Below are 21,074 nucleotides of genomic sequence, written 5' to 3' on the forward strand. Positions count from 1 at the left end.
GGTGGGATGGGTGTATCCAGGAGCTGCACAAACAAACAAATATAATATTAGGAAAAATAATAGACAGCTAACAAAGGATAAAATGAAAATTTTTGTGTTAGTGGGATATTGTCGTAATGTTCTCTATATTTTCTATCAAAAACAAACTTTTATAATCAACTTTATTTCATTCTTTGAAACTATATTGCTAATTTATTCCTTTCCGCCCACAAAGTAGGAGGAATTAAATAAATTTTGATGCTATAATTACAAAAGAAATAAACAACTGAATATTAATTTAATCTGAAACTAATGGAGCCCGGACAAAACTTCGAAATACCAAATATGGAAGGAAGTTCTATAATAATATTTACTTTAGGAGAATTGATGTACCATGAGCATCCTTCGGATTAATAGGTATTTTGCGATATTTAATGATATTTTTAAAGCAAGAACTTGAATGCATAGCAGTATGTTCAGACTCCTTGGAGAATGTGAGACACCACTACTAAAAAATCCACATGAAAACCTTACAGTTTTTGCTCGAGTTATGAGAGATTCGTTATTGTTTTTATTAAATAAATTAACTTAGACAAGACTCATTCAATAATAATAAGGACCCATAACTTGCAGTAGCCTTTAATTAAAATTTCATCAGCCTTATTTTAATGACGATGTCTCATTATGGAACCAAGAGATAGTGGAAAAAAATTATACAAGTTTTATTTTTATACCATGTCTCTAAGTGTTGAAACGTAGGACCAACAACAAAAAGGCAAAACCTGTGCCATTTCCTCCGTGCCAATGTCAGTGCCAAGAAGGATGCAAAGATCGTTGACATATAGTTCATATAGCTTACTTCCTACAATATCAAGTAGTCCATTAAAGCCCCATACATCCAAGAAGAGACAAAACTTCTGCAGCAACGGAAACTTTCTGTATGCCTCCACATAGACCTCCTCCAGTCCTGACATTAAACCTTTGGACTTTGCTATTTGAGGTGTCTTGGAGAAGAATGTCTACTTTACCTATCATCTAAATTTGGATTCGCTCCAAGCTGTCATCATGACGGTGTGGTACGCCATGGGCACGAGCTTCTTCTTCACAAGCTGTCAATCTCTTAGACGGTGTGTTGAGGTTGTTATTACTATTAAAGAAGGAATTAGGACATTATAAACAAATATAGAATTCAAACATATCACAAATTGGCTTTGAGTTTTCCTTTCTGGTTACCAAAAAAATCCCGTATTTGTTAATTTCTTCATTTACGGAAAGTTCTGGGGCCCACTCTGCAGACGTTGGAGGAGAGTTATTGTTCTTCTCCAATTCTGTAGAAACTATCAATATACATGGTATATTGGGGCAATCTAAGACTTAAAAAAAGCTTCCAAGGAAAAAAAAAACATCAAGCAAGGAATGTATTTTCGAAAAAAAAGAAAAGAAAATTGTTTAGAACAATATCAGTCACAAATATTTGGGCAAAATTCCAATGCCTCCCAATTTTTTGATTTTTTTCATGAAGCATACTTGATTCCGGCAAAACTTATTTTTCATAGCTTTGACTTGCTTTGGTGTCCACGAGGTCCTTTTTCTATCTTGGCAAGGCATCTTTAAGATCTTGCCTGCCTCCATCAACAACTTCTTTCAAGGATGAATTATACAGGTTGCGCATACATAACTCTCAAAAAGGATTAAAGCAAGTTTTATAAAACAAACAAATGATTTCATTGAGATGGTACATATTTCAAGTTTTGATTGGTGACGTCCCCATAAACCTAACTTGGGTATTTTGATACTTGGTGCTTTCTCAAAATAATGTTGCCTCAAGTCTTGAGATTTGTAACTAAACAATTTTAATATAATGAACGAAAAAAGAAGTGGTTAATATATATATATATTCTACACGAGTTAAAAATAGATGAGAAATAAAAATACTTCAAGCATTTTTATAATTAAAGAAATATTCAATGTTTGCATGTAATTTTTAATTACTATTATTATTCGTTAGGGATATAATTAGAAAATAATTCGATGAAATTATATGCATATCCATATATAACCATATACATTTCTACTCCTCCATATTAAATAAAAGGAAAGTAGGGCTCGTAATATGAGCAAGTTGGTAAGGAATATTATATTTACATTATATATATAGTTTGCGGCCTTTGTTTAACAACAAACTTTGAGCGCCTGCGCAGGAGGGACATTGTTTGGAGCTTTTGCAGCTAGCAAGAAGTGTTTGGCCTCATTTAAAAAAATGGTGTCCATCACGGAAGTAATTGGGCAAAAGGCAGAGTGTCCTTGCTGTGATGCAAAGAGCTGGAAGAGCTGGAGGTGAACATAAGACTCTGGTTCATACCACACTCCATAACAAAAAAAATAAAAATGACCTGGTTGTCAGAATGACTTTTTTGACTTTCTTGGGCCTCGAAGCTCAGCAGACCTAAAACCCATGGACTTCTTTGTATGGGGTGTACCTGAGAAACCTACCAACAGATCCTACTGCAACAAAAAATAAGAGCTAATGCCCAGAGTCCGGGTGGAATTCCGGAATCTGCCTGAGGAGCTGTGATTAGGACCTGCTCCCGTTTCTTGAGGTGGAGTTGAATTCGTTATTTTACGTCAAAGGCGATTATATTGAATAATAATAATTCTTTTTACTTGCTTTAATTTCCCATTGGTTTGTATTTAAATAAAATGATTTGTTTAGGAGAAAGATCGTGGTGGTTGTTAATTAAAGGTTACACATAAATATCCAGAGTCGTGCCGAAACATGAGCTTAAAACTTAAATTACTTTTTTTACCCGTTGTAAAGATTTTCTATTCTCTGCCGATAATTTCACAGAACTAGTAAAATTTGATGTCAATTCCTTTAGTTTAAACAAAGGACATGAACTAGAACTTAAAGGTTTTCTGTTGTTCAAATGTTGAAAAAGGGGACATATGTCTGAAAATCTTATAACCAAATGCACTTGTACTGAGTGCAGCAACGAAATTTCCTTTTTTATAATGTTGGGCAATCAGGCTGTACATGTAGTAGCTTGGTTTTATTCTAAAGATGATATTCTAAGGGTTTCTTAGCATTACAGTCAACCATTATCATGCGTTGGAGTGTGTTTGCCGTCGAAAATTAATATTGATAAACTTTATAAAATTAAAAGAATTTTAATTTTGGCTCTTGCGTTTTATTGGTACGATTTATGGAAATCAATTAATTACACTTCAATTTCAATATGCTAAAAAATCAACTCATTTCTCAATTTTTTATCAGTTTGATTTTTTTACTATTCAACGGTCCTAAAGACCAATTACTCAATTCGTCAGTACTACAGTCTTTGGTATCTTATTATTTTCTTCACTCTAAGAAGAATATAAAAACAATAAAAATAACGTATTTAACGTTAAAACGTATATTAATAACTTACTACAGTTGTTGTTTTTTTCTCATTAATTATCCAAAGAAGTTGTATAATACAGATATAAATTAACATTTTAGATGGAAACAACTAAAATGGAAAAAAGGACAACAGAAAACTACAATGCACTCCATTACATTGTTTTAAAACGATGACTAAAAAATAAACCAATAACAAGTTTATTAAAATTGAGAAAGTAAAGATAAAATTTAGAAAAAATAACAAAAAAAGAAGCAAATAACTATTTTGATACAAATTTTTTGAACTTTTTTAAAATTGGGATTAATATTATACAAAACCATCAAGTATTTTGATGAGAATTGTAGAATGAAATTTAATCAGATCTCCAATAAACTTCCAAGTTGAGATTTTATCATCTGGAATTTTAATCGTAAAAGCAGTATAGCAAACAGCTAGGGCAATGAGAATTCTTCTTAATTCCCACACTTTTATAGTTTTTTTAGACTGATCCAACACTACCAATAATACATTAAAATCAATACATCAGTGAGTATTCAGCCTACACAATATTTCAAAGAGAGAAAAAATATTATAAATAAATAGAAAAGATAGACATCGCACGAATAATATATTCTTAGTGAATTTCCAATGAAAAATATGGACAAAAGATTTATTCAGCTTTAACAATAGTGATGAGATGCATCTGAACATATCAAAGAAGAATAAAAAAACCTAAAGAAGATTATATTTAAAAAAATAATGTTCATATTATTAAAAAGAAAAAATCATTTCAAAGGTTATTATGTATGTATGTGAAAAAAAAATAATATGCGTAGCGAAAAAGAAAACAGTACACACCTGGACCACCAACTAATCAACATTTATATATATGTGTATATACAGCAGCGAGGGGGCGGTTCCCAAATTTTTTGGAATTTAAAATTTGAAAAATTTAATTCCAAAAACTAAATTTTTGGAAAAAAAAATTCAAATATACAGGTTGATTTTTTAAAAAAATTCAAAAATACCCAATTGTTCACAAAAAATTTAATTTTTGAGAAAAAAAATTAAAAACCTATGACTATTCTCAAAAAATTTCAAAAATCTAGAATTGTTTACAAAAAATTATCCAAATCCACAGCTTTTTAAAAAAAGATTAAATTTTTTGGAGAAAAATTTCAAAAATCCACAGCTGTTTACAAATAATTAAATTTTCCGGAGATAAATTTCAAAAATCAACAGTTGTTAAAAAAAAATTCAAATGTAAATTTTTTTGGAGAAAATTTCATAAATATATAGTTATTCACAGAAAATCAATTTTTTCGGGCTTTTTTCTGTTTATTAACGAGAAAAATGATAAATAGTGAAACACCAATAATAAATAAGAATTGGAATCGCAAATTAAAATTGTTTTTTTTTTTTCCGATGCCGATTTCGATTACAGAAAAAAAAATCCGATTCTACAATTCCAATTATTCTCTCCATCACCAATAAATAGACATTTAACCTACATACATTTTAATGAAACCTGATGCAATGTTATAATTAAATAAGATATTATATTCGTCCATAACAGAGTAGACAAGACATCTGTGGAGTAACAGCTTACATATGATTTGTTGGAAAAAAATATACTTCGAGTCCTGTTTCTTCTCCTTCCCTCATGCTACAACAATAAAGGCTCCTTGACTTATTATTAACTAACTTTTCTGTGGCGTACAATGTACATATTACAAAGTAAAAAGTTAATCAAGAGTATGCATCACCTAACCCCATTATCTAGTATTATTTTTTTTTTTTTCAATATAACACTCTTTAACTTTTTTTGTATTTATTATTGAAAAGAGAAGTATTTTTTTTTTGTAAAGTTTATAATGAGTAAGTAATGAGAAGTCACTTACCTTTAAAAAGTATTACACAAAAGAAAAAGTTGAATTTTATTCATCACGTATAAAGCATTACAAACTTCTATTTTTTTCTTTTTAAAGGAGTTCACTTATGATTATACTATGTAGATATTTAAAAAAAAGAAATTTACTAATCCGAAAGATTCGAATAAAAATATCTATAAATGTATCCTCTTTATGCAGGCCCTATCCTTAATGGTACTAAAGGGGACTGGATTTCATCTTTAACTTATATATATGTATACAGTCTGCAATGTAAAATCGTAGACTTTTTGATAACTAACAAATATGTTAACCTTTTGCAAGAATGAAAAGGAATGTAAGATTTAGGATTTATCATAGACTTCTTTATTGATATACCTTTCTATTTTTCTAAATCATTTTCTTTGACTACTACCATGGCCTCCAACCTGGGCCTAAATGCGCCGTAGCACTTCTTTATGAAGGCCTTGGACTTGTTCGCCCACTGCTGCTCGGGAGAGATCTTCAAATTATCCAAATTTCGGTGAAGGGTAGCGCAAATACTAAATGACAAATTTGAGGGAGGAACCCTCAGGGAGGAAGGAGCCCAAGCTAATGTTTATGCTTTAACCAAGTCAACAATTGATGGCCTCTCGGTTGGCCTTGATTGCTATTAAAAGTAGTTGCTGATATCGTCGGTCATAAGAAGCCTTCGCCAAATCCTTCAATATCTCCTTACAGTCCTATCAATTACATTGATAGCCTTGCCATGTTGCCTCATCGACTTGCCCAGACTTCTGGTAATTACGGTTTCCACATCCTCCATGATCCCGATTTTCCACCGTCTACCGGTGCCAAAATATATCTCAAGGCTATGAACTGAAGCGACCATGCTTTAATCTTGCAAACAACACTCTAGGATCACACTACACCCTTTATTCTTCAACATTCACTTGAACGTAGAGCAAATCAGATACACTTTGCCTTTTCGCCTCCATGCTGACAACTGTTGATTTCTGATTTTTTTTATTTATTAGCCAGAAAAGTCCCTGATTTTAAGAACGCATCCTTAAAATATTCAGTTTAAAGTAATCCAGATTGATTTTAAGTCAAGTCCACGATTTTACCTCCTACATTTTAGTTTTAGTATTGTAATGTCGTAATCATTTCATAAATTTCTATTGTGGATCTAGCACAATTTGCAGCACTGAAGTATTTTTTCGCGACTGTTGGAGATTATCTGTTTATATATGCACATAATGCACATGGAAATAATAAAATGGTTACTTATGTCTACAGTCGTATCTTGTAGAACGAGCGAATCCGTGAAAGAGAAGATATCGCTATTCAAAACGGAGTGATTCTTAAAAATATTTTTATGTACAAACATTTGTTAGTATTTATCAATTTGTTTCGAAAAAACAAGGTGCATAGTTTTCCCCTTCATCTTGTAATCTAACTTTTTCGAGGAGATATTAACTATTTACTGTGCTTTTTAAAGAGTGGGGTTTGCCCAGAAAGAGAAATTACAAAGAGGGATAAAAATATTTTGAGCCATTGTCCTTTTTGATCATGAGAAGCGGTTCAAATGATCAAATGCTTTCGAAAAAATAACTTTAGTTTTCATTTTAAGGGTACTCTCGACGACAAATGTCCAGACCCCAAGGGTAATAAGATTTAGACTGTTATAAATTGTGACAATACATTTCCAAATTTAACTTGAACAATTTCTTTGATTGCGTTATACTTATTCTGAAGTTTGAGAAGTACAGACAGAGGGTAATGCTTACTTTTTTCTTTATTGTGATTTTTTTCATAAAAAAATTTGAGATGATCATTACTAGCTCTATATTATAATCTTAGTCACAAGACTTATTTTTCCATTAACTTATTCGAAAGCAATATTAAATACATTTTTTACAACATTGCAATTAATAGAATCGGATCATAAATGTATCATTAATCTGGAAAGAGCTAAGGTAAAATGCCTGGGCTTTTTTGTAAGAGTGGTTAAAGTGAGGATATTTCCTTACAACCCAGGAATTCACAAGTTGTCATTGCAATAAAAAGCTGTCTGAGATCATGCTACAATGCATATCTATTTGCTTAAATTTCTCGTGAAATAATAATTATATGGTATATTTTAAAAAAACACACACACAGACATAATAGAGTGTTACGGCTTTACTATACTACCACAAAAAATTTACACTCTATTTTTTTATTAGACGTTGATGTTTCTGCATTTTAACCTTAGCAGTGCTCTGATCGTTGATTCGTTGAATTGTAATTCATTCTTGGTCAGATATGAATAATTATTAAATAGTTGGGAAGTATTAACTAACTACCAAATGATTCTCGGGCTATTTTGGTTTCGTTTCGAAGATAAGATTGGGAGTTTACAATAAAAGTAACGGCTTAATTTAGTATGGAAATATATGGTGTTGTTAGACATAAATAAACCAACATATCCAGTGATGCTAAAAACACATTACTTAGTAACGCATTACTCTAATCCGACTACTTATTCTTTGCAGTAGTGAGTAATCTAACGTACTACTATTTTCAAAGCAGTACTCAAATTAATGTTTCTTTCCATGTCCATAGTGCGTGACTATTCTTTCCATTTCGAAACTATCCTCTCCCGTTTAGATAGTTTAATTTGTTTTCGCTTTTGAGGCAAAACCTTAGGAGACCTGTTCTACAGGAAAGGAAGTCATGGACTACCTGAAGTTAACCTATGACCTTCAGAATATCCATCAGTCCTGCAATATCAAGAAAATTCCCATTAAGTGTTCATTTTGACCGTTTTTTTTAGTCTAGACGGTTTAGTGCTCATGCCTATAGGAAATAAACTTTCAGACAGGAGATTTAAGAAGCTCCCTTTAGTTAGATTCAACAACTGGTTTGCTCAACCCACTCCTATGTTTAACTCATAATTGTTTACAAAATGTTTATGGTTCGCTAGTGTTACATGCTGCTCTAATCATTTTTTGTTGCCGAGGGGTGGGGGGAGTCAGTTGCTGAATGTAAATAATAAAGTAACTTGTAGTCTAACTAAGTTACTTTTTATTATTATCTCAGAACTAATAGTACATAGATATAAAAATCCTGAATATTGTGGATCAATCAGTTAATTAATACTAGAGATATAAACATCTAAAGTAAGTAAAACAAAACAAAAAATCATTTTTGTAAGCTACATTTACTCAACTACACTATGATAAAAAAAAATCAGCTTGGTAATCAAGCAGGTTGGGCACTTGTTCAAGTTTAAATCAAAGTAATATTTTTATTACAAAAAAATGTCATTTTAATATTTTATTAACATCATTTAATATATTATTTTTCTTTTTTATCACAAAAGTCCAATAAAACTTTTTAAATTAACTTAGAATATCATTCTTCACCAAATTTATAAGTCCAATTCTCTGGATTTAATGAGCTAAACAACTGATAAATTACAGAACTATTATGTGTATATGTTATATATATTCTTTCAAAAATTTGGCCAATTTTGATAAAATTTAACCGTAAAATTTTCTTTTTTTTCCAACTTTCAGGATTTTCATGAATGATTAATATATACATCATGTAAAAAAAGCTTTTATGTTTGTTTTGCCTTAAAATAAAGCATTAACCTTAAAAACTAGGAGAACTTGTGTAATATTTATATGATACCTCAATTAGTTTTGACAGTATAACTCCACAATGTATACATAATATTGATACATAAATACAAATAAAATGTTTTTAGAAAGTGTTTTAATTAATTATTCAATTACTGCCTCACAAGTTTACTAAATAAAATAATCAAGCTTTTTATTCATTCGGAACATAACTATCAATGATTCTATACAATAGAGTGGTTCGTAAAAAAACTCTTTTGGAAAAATTGTGCTCTTAAGGTATAAAAATTGTTTTGTTTGATAAAAAAAAATAAGTGCTACAAAATATGAACTTGATTAAGGAATATTTAAAGTTACCAAAATGACCATTGTGAATATTTCTTTATTTAACAATTATTTATTACTCTTCTACCTATTAACTCGATCCAGGATTCCTTCTGGAATATTGATTTACTCATATCAGCTGATACAGGGCACGGATCTAGTATTCAAAGCTCTTTATCGTTCAAAATTTAATGATTTTTAGATAATGCTATCACATTTCCTTATAAGTCTACAAAATACCCAAAGGATAGCTTGTAACAAATAAAATATTTTACATGAGAATTTGATCTTTAAAAAATATTTTCAACTATATTCCTAAATCAAGAACTAACTAAAAGAAAGGTATAAAGAGGTTTTTTGGGTACAGAGGATAACGTACACCTTTTTTTTTATTATCAATTACTGTCAATAAAGAGTATTATTTCTTAATAATAAAAGTAATCATTATTTTTAATAGTACTTAATTTTGAAAAGGGTTTGAATTAAGTAATGTATTTTACGAAAATTTGGAAAAATTTAGGTTTCCTGACACAATTTGAAGAATGAATTGACCACTTGCAGTTTTGTTATTGGTTATTTCTTTACTGTTTGACTATCTGTTCTGTTTTTTATGCCACTCCTCAAGCTTGGAGATTAATATAGAAGCAATGTTGGAATTTCCATTTGATTCAAAGGAGATAATTCTTTTGGTTGCAAAATCTTTTAGATTGCACCTATTCACCTTATCATATTTCATTTTCTTATAAGGAGGCCTATTCATTCATGACTTTAATAGTTATGTCGTTGCTGGTTATTTGCAAGTCAAAAACATATAGGGTGATCCATTTTTCCAATAAGTATCATTAAATAGAACTAATAACTACGTTTTGATATGTCTTTCAGAGTACTGCTGTATTCATATACATCGCTGTGTTGACAGAAATCATTTCTTTGAGCTCATATAGAAATCACATCCTCAATCTAATATTTTACTAAAACTGTTGATACGAATATAGCAAATTCTTCATAAATCAATCTTCTCTGTTTTTGTATGTTCAAACTGACTCCTGAACAAGTACCTATATTCATTTGGTCATCTTTCTTGCATGGTTTATTTTATTGCTGAAAGAGTACGACCAATCAAGATTAAAATAACCTCAATAAGTTCCCCTCTCAAAATTTTCCTTTCTTTAAGTGTCCTATTATTCAACAATATGGCGTCCATATTTTTTATTATTATTGAAGAATAATTATTTATGATCAACTCCTGATTCAAATGTGTCTTAAGTCATTTAAACAATGTCTTATAAGAACTTTTTGATTGTAATTTCAGATGAAATTTAAATGCTACTTTAGCAACAATTCAAGTAAATGATGCATTATTTATATTTTATGAGAAGCACCGTTAATACGGCTTGTGTTAGATGAAAATTGTATCAGTTCCATACTACGTAAATTAGATATTTCAATACTTAACAACAGCCTTTGCTTGCTCTTTCTCAATACAATTTTCTAACGCTTGCACTCTAAGAAATTGGTTAATTCCAATAATAAAATTGACTGCATAAATATAACAAGGTACTTTTTGCATAAATTTAGCAAGAAAAAAAAAGAAAAGAGTTTTTTTACTCAGTTTTGCCAGTACAAATTTTGCTTCAATAATATACAGGATAACTTCCCCAGAAATCCCCACTGTTACTTTTCGTTTTCCCCGAGTACTTTCTCACATAGCTATTCAATACTTGTATCTATTCATATATGTTCTCTCCTCAAGAATGAAATAATAATTAGAAGAATTTAAGAAAAAAAAAATGATCAAATTTTTCATTTTCTTTGTTCCTTTGGCAAAATTAAATTTCTTGATGAGTAATTTAGTCTCTAGAGCGTTCACTAGCATAAGTGTAAAATCTTTCGAACATATTAATATTATTTCCGTAAAAATCGGCTAAATATAAGAGAGAAAAGAACATTGGTAGATGGGAGTATTCAATGCACCTAAATGTGTCTCTTTAACTTAATTGTACTGGGCAATTTTGATACTTAGATAATAAAATATATAAAATTATTCTACAGTCTCAAGTTGAACTCCTCAGTCTACTGGGACCTTCTTAAGAAGGCTGTAATCCCATTGCTGGAAGCTACATGTCATAAAGTTTATTACTCATCGCCTTGTTATGTTGGCAAAACAGTCATGCATTACCTAGACAGCTAGTTTCACGTCGTTATCAAAGCTAATGAGTGGTCTTCCAACAGTCCTAATTTTAGCCCATGTGATTTTTAGTTGTGTTCGGAGCTGATAAGGAAGGTAAACGAACATCCCTATAGCTTCTTGAGATCCCTGAAGCTCTTCTGTGATGAGGAACTTATCCTGCTTCTAGAATAAAGATTTAATAAAGGGTTCTAGAACATTTGGGCGAAAAAAGGATATTTAATTTTTATTGATGTATACGATTATGTATTTTATTTCAATTTAAAATGATAGGATGATATATAGGTATTGTTCATATACTATGTATATCATATTGGTAAATTAATGGGTGTTCTTTTGCAGATTAATATTTGTTTTATTAATTATATTCATAAATTATCAGAACACAATGGTATGTTGTTTGAATGTAGTACAAATCTTTACTGTTGTGGAACTTAAAATAAATTAAATTATAAAGAAACACGATAGCGATTCTTATGGAAAAAGTAATAATCACTTCTTCATAATCAATTAATTATCATTAGACATGATGGATTATTTTGATTTGAAATTATTCATTGATTGATTCGAACCACATACTACTGTGTTGTGTTCATCATAGGTGTAAAGAAGTATTCAATGCAGATGTGAAGTCTTTTCTGATAGGCATTAATCATAACCTTTGACTCTAGATAAATCTATACAAAATAATCCAAGGTGTTGAGATATGGACTCAAAGGAGGCCATATCAATTTTTCCAAAAATAGAATTATTTCTTTCAGGACTTCCTCAGATTTTCAAGCCGTATGACTTTGAGCTCCATCTTGCTAGGAAAATATTTTCTTGTTATCTGAGGAATTCTCCTTAGACTATGCAAGTACAACAGGTTAAATTTGTGATTCATATCCGGTTTTTTCTCGTCACTAAAGACCTTCCACGTACAAATTCAAGAATTTCTCTGACTTCTCCATTTTTTTACTCATATAGCCTCTATGACTTTCTAACCGTAACTGAGCTAAAAAATTTCATCTTAAAACATTGATGGCTGCAAAATTCCAATTTCTTACGCCATTTTTGACTTGGATTGTTAACGGTTCCTATAACTTTTCAACCAGACCTTGTTAACGTTCCTCCAGATATTCGTTGGCCTTGAACGGCCACTTCCTTGCTTGTCATCACAGTTAGCAGCCCTACAAAGCTTCTGGATTGTATATTTAATGGTACTAACACTTATGGAGTAATTTAGTCTTCAGTGAACTTACGATGGCATCTTTCTTAATTATAAAGAGAACTTTCACCGCTTTCCTTAATGGATGCATAATGACTATATGTGGGATTTCTTTGTCCACCATTTCATTTATATTTTTTCTTGTTGATCTAGGATTGAGTTGAAGTGAATCGGATTCCAGATTGAATGATTAAGTGCTGAAAAATTTCCGACAAATTATGAAACCTTTAAATCTGATGAATAACTCTGTATCTATTTGTGTGCAAAATGAATAAAAAGCTTTAATAAGCATCCTTGGACAGTCCTTAAGGTCCATCCCTTATTAAACAATAAGTTCCCAAAAAAATATACATACTTTAATGAACGTAAAATTATAGAAAAAAGTAGTTATAACTAAGTTTATCTTTTTGCAAATATTATTTAAAGGGTAGAAAATGCATCACTCAATGTATGCAGGTATTTAAAAAAGGTCTTCATTTTATGCATATATGGGTATATTTATATAAAAGTTGTTTTCTTACAAATATTGCGTAAGTTTTTTTTTTCCAAATAAGGGCATACTGAAATGAATTTATTATCAAAACTACTCAACTATTTTCAATTTCGCTTGGATCAATTGTTTTTTATATATATATACATGTAGAATTGATTTTCTATTCTTTGGAAGGGATTCATATTACAATTAAATCCTTTAGAACATTCTTGTCGAGCGAAGCATTCATGCTTTAAAAAAGTGGTTCTCAAATTAAAGAAATATTTTTTTTGCATGGTGGATTTTTTTTTACATATCCAGGCAAATTTTAATAAAACTCAATTGAAAAGATGCTTCTCCAATTTAATTAAATATAAAACAAATAGAAATTAAAAAATTAAAACAGTAGAAAACCGTAAAAAGATAAATCTGAGACCCCTTCATGCACCTATAATCACCGATTGAATCTTCTAGAGTATCCATTTTTTCTATTTTAAACACCATATAAGTATTATCCCTTGGACTGTAAGAATAATATATTCAATTTTTAGGTTTTCTTTTTATTTCAAAAACGTTGCTATTACCCAATCCAAAGTGGTCAGTTTCTGGCTATACTTTACACGGATCATATACTCCATCATTTTAACAACATGAGCCACTTACAAGCAAAAGTAAAACAAAGGAAATGAGGTCTCTATGTTTTCTCGTCAGATGGATTCTATACTCTACATTTCCCCCTACTTGTTAGTAAAAAAAGAAGAGTTGGCCAATCTGTATCTCAATCATTTTTGATGGGAAGCTGTTAAGTTGCATTTTAATGTATTCACCATTGCTTTCAGGTCCAGTTTTCCAATTTTTTCTTGACGATAAGTCTCCCTGTCGTTGACACTGTTTATTTTAGATCTTATTCTACTATTACAGAGTGCTTCCACTACTATAAAGAAGGATCTAGAAGGCTCATGGTTATAGTTTTATGATATAAAACTATAGTTATCAAATGATGTAATTTTTATTTTTTTTATTGTCCGGATTCGTTATAATATTTTACATAGCTTACGTAGTACGTACCATTACATATTTAATAAACAAGATTTATACTATCTTTCCGATGCCCTAAATGACTCACGACTCCAGTTTGAGAACCACTTCCCTGATAGATAAAACCAGAGTATTGCTGCTCAGGTAAATTTTCTATTCTAGCTATTGTGCAATTAAAAAGCTTGTGTATTCTGAATGATTTATCACGGGCTTAGGCACATCAAAAGTTGCAGCTAGAAATAAAAACCCATACATTCAAATGAATTTGTTTGGTACCCCCTACCCAACTTACACAAAATCCTTTCGTGCCTTGAAATATATGAAGTAAGCTTTTATGTCATCAATAATAAAACCTTACCTATTTAAAAAAAAAAGACTTTGTATATTATATAATATATTCTTAAGTTAAATCCGTCACTTCTAGAGCACGATAAACGTGCGCTGTTGTTTTTGCTAAGAAAAAAGACAAAAATCACATAAAAAAAGGATAAATACCCTTGATCAGAAATCTTGGGAGAGAGATATAAAAGATGATTTTTGTATCTTCTATTTCATTATACGAATTAAAAATATACAATAAATAGGTAAACGTCCCATACAGCCTGAGACTGATAATAGGACGGATCTCAATAACCATACCTTTAACATTTATTGGTTTTTTTTTGTCACAATCAGGACCTTAATCATCTTCTTTAAATTAAAGGAAAGATGGCTTGAAAATATTGAGCTAGTCTTCTGGTTGCGTGGAAATGTGACTTTACAGACTTATATCCCGATTTTGAGTAAAGATACAGACTTGATATTTTTACAAAAGTTGCTTGAATTTTTTTCAGATCCTTCCGCGTTGAAATGTTGTCTCTAGCTTGATATAAACAAAAGGTTTGCAGAAACGATAGAAAATGGAGGCTATTCTCACAAGAAACACAGATTGGGTTGTGGTATGTGATATGCTCAAAGACATCACCGAGAGGTTCAACGTGAACAACAAGACCGTTTACAAAGTTAAAGGCACGAGTTTCAGATATAAAAAGATATCAGGGATGCCATGAACACCAACAAACATGGAGGTGGCCCTAGCTCTGATTGAAGACAACGATTCAACATCAACCAAGAGGCTTTCTAGGAAGCTGGAAGTGCCTGATAAGACTATGAGGGAGTTGCAAAAGAAGAATTCACCCAAAGCAGAATCTTTAGCCACAAGTTAGTTTCATGAGGAAAAAAATCCGGAGAATTTCCACGCACCCACTTATATATACAAATGTATACTTACAAAAAATATATGGCAAATGGTTAAAAATATGGATGATTACGTCATAATATGTAGTGACCTTCAACTGTCAAACATCATAAAGATATTTGACCTTGAAATATAAATAAGTCAATTTAACGAAAAGATAAATGCACAAATACATATAAAGTATGTATTTATATTGTTACTGTGGAACTTAATCACGCAATCTTATTTAGATAACCTCATTTCCCTATATATACAACCAAGCCAAAGTACTTTAATGTCTTGTTCCAAAAGAAAAAGAAATCTTTCATTTTTTTTTTCTTTTTCAGAGAAATTGTATGCTTAGTTATTTACTTAATAGTATAGCCTACAATAAATCCATATACATGAATATAGCATTTATATTTTATACATAGATATAGGTATACACTTTTATGACTCTCTTGTAAATAATTTATGGGCGAGGAGAGAGAAATTGAGGCAAAAATATCGCATATTTATGACAAAATAAATGTACTTAAACGAAAATACTTGTCATAAACAAGAACAACAGCATATATATATATCTAAAGAAAAGAAAAGACTGCTCAAAAGAAAAAAAAGTTCTAAACAGAGTTTAAGTTTTCTTATCTACTTACATATATTAGAGGCATTCATTGTTTTAAAGCAAATTTTAGATATGAAAAGAGTTGCTGGAAGTAAAGTGATGGTATATCTTTTTAGCCTGAAAAGACTCGCTCTTTAATGTTTCTAATTTATTTATGATTATACAAAAACACATGTAGTGTTGTGTTTGTTTTTATTTTATTCGGTCTAGTACAGTCTTAGGACCGGCCAGTAAGACTGTCTGTTCTTCGGAATGGCAGTACTATAACTGATTAAAAAAAGAAAATAAATAAAGTTGAGGTACGTCATCAAGGAACAAACTTTAGGCATTTTATGAACAAAACTGTATTGGGCCGAGAGTAAATGGACGAGAATGCTGTCTTTACAACTAAATAAGGACGATATAATAATAAACAAACCTATGAATGTATATTTTGGAAGGCCTTGCCTCCATGTGGCAATCCTTCAGCCTTGAAATATACTCCCTGGACTTTGCAATTTGAGGTGTCTTAGAAAAGAACATGCCGCATCACTTATCCAAATTTGGATTCTCTCCGATTTGCCATCATGATGGTGTGATTCGCCAAAGATACAGCCTTCATCCTCAAGAGCTGCTAATCTTGTGAAGGAAAACATATTGAAAAGCTGGATATAACTAAACGTACCAGAAATTGATTTCGAGTTTTTTTTTTTTGATTCCATAAAAATCATGTTTTACGTAATTTAGTCATTTAACTACAAGTTTTGGGTCACTACTCTGTATATTTTATAATTTTAATAAAAAAATAAGCTGAATGTAGATTTAATCATTTTTAGCAATCTGCATTTGTGCTATAAAGAATTAAATATACTTTTCCTTCAAATAAATTATATATTATTTGTCTCTAATTGATTTCCATTTTTATATTCAGATATAAAAAACTCGTACAAATTTATTACACATAAAGTTCAAATTATTTTTTCTTCGAAATAAAAAAGACTATTATTTATACACTTCTTCAAGAATTTGTTTTTTTAATATGATATTGAGAATGTATATTTTTCTTTTATATACAAGAGTAGTTAAGTCTGATAAAGTTGACTGAAGTAATAATACTGGAACATATAAATTAACATGTTTGAGTGGTACATATTTTGATCAGTGGGTCCCACAGAGGTACTTGAGATTTTGAATAAACCGTTATAATTGGTGGTACATCACTTAAACTGAATATACTTTGCTCTTGTTAGGGTTGGAAAAATATTATAGAAGTGATACATCACTGGAAAAAGGCTGAGAATCATTTGTTTACATGATATTTAAACTGGGTTACTGAGGTGTCGTTGTGGTGGAACTAGTACTGAAGATGGTCCTCCCTCAGGAAACCAGTCTGTTATGATCAACAAAGAAGGTATTTGTGTAAAGAAAAAACTAAGTTTAGTTATTAGAGAAGGAAAAACGGGTATTTGCTTGTTCTTTCTTCCTTTTTGTTTATTATTTAGTTAATCGTGGTGAGTTTATATCTCCCTCATAACAAAAAGTTCTTGCCTATCTTTGGTGGTAATTGCTTTAAAAATGCATAATAATCTAGATATGTATGAGCTTAAACATAGTTATAATATTTTAGTAATGCTATTTTAGATGTAGAAAGTTCTCCTCTTGCTTACAGTAATTCATTTTCTCTCTCAAAAATAACTTGACAGACAGCTATGTTAAGACCCATGTTAAAATTCAGTAGTAACATAAGTTTTGTTCCCACCTTCTCCTCGTGCTATTATAAAAATACATTTTATAATCATCACAAAAGTCCACGATATCGTATTACGTGATACTTTTTCCCATTTCCAAAAGGAAAAAAACGACTTGTCAAAATTAAATGGGAGTCAAATCAGCACTAATTAAAATACCAGTATGAAATTGTCCGTGAGTATCATGTAAGCCTGGCATTTTCAAACTTTTGTCAGTGATCTCTCACTTGTAAAATATTTTTTTTTTCAAAATATCAAGCAACCCAAAAGGTATACGTTCCCCCATTTGGTAACCGCAGATCTAAACAAACAATGTCAACTCCTAACTCTAGCTAGTATAATTGCTTCATGCAATTAGGAGGAGGGAGGGAGGTATTAAAACCAAATTCAATTTTAGCCCTACTTCTCAGATGCAAGAGCATATTTTAAGCTAGCTAGAAGAAATAATTTTTAATTCCTGGCCAAACCCCCTACCCCGAAAAATACTTTTTCTTAAAAATGCTCATTTAATCATTTTTTCTTCTATTTTTTGACAAATTTATCAAGTATTTATTTGGTCGATGATATATTGAATGAATCAAGATGTAATTTATATTACAGAGTCTATCTCACTAGTGAAGCACTGGAGGGGAAGGGGGTATGTACCCTCATTTCTTTGCAATTTATATAGTTACGACAATATTTTTGGGAATAGCTAATGGTAATAAAGAAATTATTTTTTGGGTTAGACATAGTCTCAAAAAAAATAAAATATATATAGATATAGAGATTGTGTTCCGAGTAACTGACATGAGGCAACACAATAGCAGACAAAAACAGTTGAACTATATTATCACCAATATTTTATTCCTGATTTGAAATATAAATCATGAAATCAATTCATATAAATTTGAACATAATTTAGGGTGGGGGTTTACCCTTGTGGTGTGATTATGTACCTTTCTCTTTATATAACATTGTTTTATAAAAATATAGGCTTGACCCAATAAGTTTTTTTGCATTGTCATATGAGGGAGTCGATTTTCTCTAAATTTTTCGAATATTGTCAGTTATTATTAGACTGCTATTTAGTATAATCTTTCCTACGATGAACAACATCCACAAATGTTTGATACAAGAATTTAGTACCTAAAATGAAGTAACTTTATCCTGATTTGAAAAAATAAATCCTTGGGATATCCCAGATATTTCACAGCCGGTCAGCCTTTTAATTAATTCAAATAAAAGTTTAAAAGCAATTGTTTTTCCCAAACTAACTGAATGATTCTATCAGCAGAGCACATACAAATGTCTTTGGATTTTAAGATTTTGATATGATCAGAATATTTATCATGTCTAACCAAAAGAAGTTCAAAAATGTATTAAATAATCTCTTAGACGAAGTAATGTGAAAATCCTTAAAAAAAAATTCAAATGTCCTTGATGGTGATCGTCATACGAAGTTGAAACTATAATAAAATGGTAGCTTTTGTTTGATATGATTATCTTTCTACTGTTCATTGATAGCCGAATAAAAATTAACTGGAACTAATCAATCATTCTGAATCATGCCCAAAGTGTTATATTTTCATATAACGGTTAATATTGAATGATGTAATTCAAAAAATAAATCCATCTATGAGTATATTTAATTTTCACACTCCACATAACAGTAATTTTTATTAATGTAGGCATAAAATTTAAGACTGATGTTAATTAGATTCGATTTGGAGGTCAGTACAGTGTTTCTGATTGTTTGAATATCCAAAGTGGTAGATTTTTTTTCTTAAAAAGAGGAATATGGATTATATTCCAATTTATCATTTCAAAAAATTACTCTTGATGCCCGATTTAAATTCTTTTTCCCACCCAAATACTACCAAGATACGTAGTTACTAGAAAAGTTGTGCAAAAGTCGAATTTTCTTTTAATGAATTAATATCCCCCTCCTAAATTCAATATTACCTGACGTATTAATCCGCCCTCGTAGTGTAACACATTTTATACAATAATAGCCATTCAAATTCATATTTGTACCTTGTAGATGATGTTTCTTCCCCATGGATCCGCTCACCATAGCGTGGGCATTCGTAACCCCAAGGGGGGGTAGTAGACTGTAGTTGTGAGTGGTGATGGTGATTTTTGTGGTTGTTGCTTCATGAACTTCACTTTGAGGATTCCCAAGAACAAAGGAGTGTTTTGCCTCATTTATTGGAACATTATTATGTATGATAGAGTGTCCCTCAGAGTATCGGTCTGCTAAAACGCTCAAGAAAAAGTGTGAGGAAAACGTGTAGAAAAGAAGGCGAAAAAATATAGTACGAACAACAAAAACAAGATTTTGATTTTTGTCAATAATTTTTGCACCTACTTACGTTGTATAATTGACTTTCTTTCTATGTACTTGTATGTATGTAGATTGCATGTTTTCTTTCCTTTTTCTATGCACGTAACTTTCAAATGTTTTTTTTTTTTTTTTTTTAAATAATTAGTATTCATAGTAAAGCGTACGTTCGAGAAAATAAACATTTGAATCACATGTCTCAAGAGTTGAAGTCAATGTTTTTTTATATGATTACTTATTGCATTTCCATGCACATAAATACATACACATAATGACTTGAAGGTATTCATTATGTATTTTAATACTTTTGAAAGCAATGTCTTCAAATATTCACTTTTATATATATATATATAAACATTAATTTATTAGTAAAGTAATATACTTCTTTTGCAGAGAAAGGCCTTTAAAAATCAGTTGACACTCAATGTCTTACCCGATACCTTAGCTTAGCCTATAAAATATGTATATAATATGTATTTTTAATTAGAGGCTTTCTAAAAGTTCTATACATATACGTACCTAGTTAATCATATTCTTGTACCTATTTGCCACTAATGAGGCCATTCTTTCAAATCAATTGTGCGGTCTCTATGTAGTGAAGTATACAAATAATTTCATTACCAGGATATACAGTGTAGCACAAAATTAGAGTAACATAAAATAAATTAAATTATTCACAGATTATGGCTTGAATTAGGATATATATTCATACTTTTTGATTGGTTTAATATTGCTTTACAATTGACCAATATCTCAGTCAATGTGCTTCTCCTGACTCAATGATTTGTAGCTAGTACGCATAAGGGAATATTTTGCCCACACAGAAACTATGGCTTGAATTAGGATTTATATTCATACTTTTTGATTGGTTTAATATTGCTTTACAATTGACCAATATCTCAGTCAATGTGCTTCTCCTGACTCACTGACCTGTACCTAGTACGCACAAGGGAATATTTTGCCCACACAGAAACTACAGCTGCCATCAGAGAGTTCTTACTGAGTATAGAAGCTAAATTTACCTTCATATCAAATACATTCCATATAGCAAAGTCAAGGAGGTGAAGGAGCCCAAAAGGTTTTATGCCAAAAATATTT

At 30.5% G+C, this 21,074-nt stretch overlaps 1 long non-coding RNA gene across 1 annotated transcript in view; it reads right to left on the reverse strand.

The window, feature by feature from the left end:
- LOC121121852 (uncharacterized) overlaps positions 1–19,915 on the reverse strand; it is a 33,060-nt gene extending 13,145 nt beyond the window's left edge. Inside the window, exon 1 of the long non-coding RNA XR_005865598.2 lies at positions 19,670–19,915. This is a non-coding gene — a long non-coding RNA (uncharacterized lncRNA). The remainder of the gene's footprint in view (positions 1–19,669) is intronic.
- Between the last annotated feature and the right edge of the window lie 1,159 nt (positions 19,916–21,074).

Source organism: Lepeophtheirus salmonis, chromosome 7 (genome assembly GCF_016086655.4).
Source record: "Lepeophtheirus salmonis chromosome 7, UVic_Lsal_1.4, whole genome shotgun sequence".
Lineage (NCBI taxonomy): Eukaryota > Metazoa > Arthropoda > Copepoda > Siphonostomatoida > Caligidae > Lepeophtheirus > Lepeophtheirus salmonis.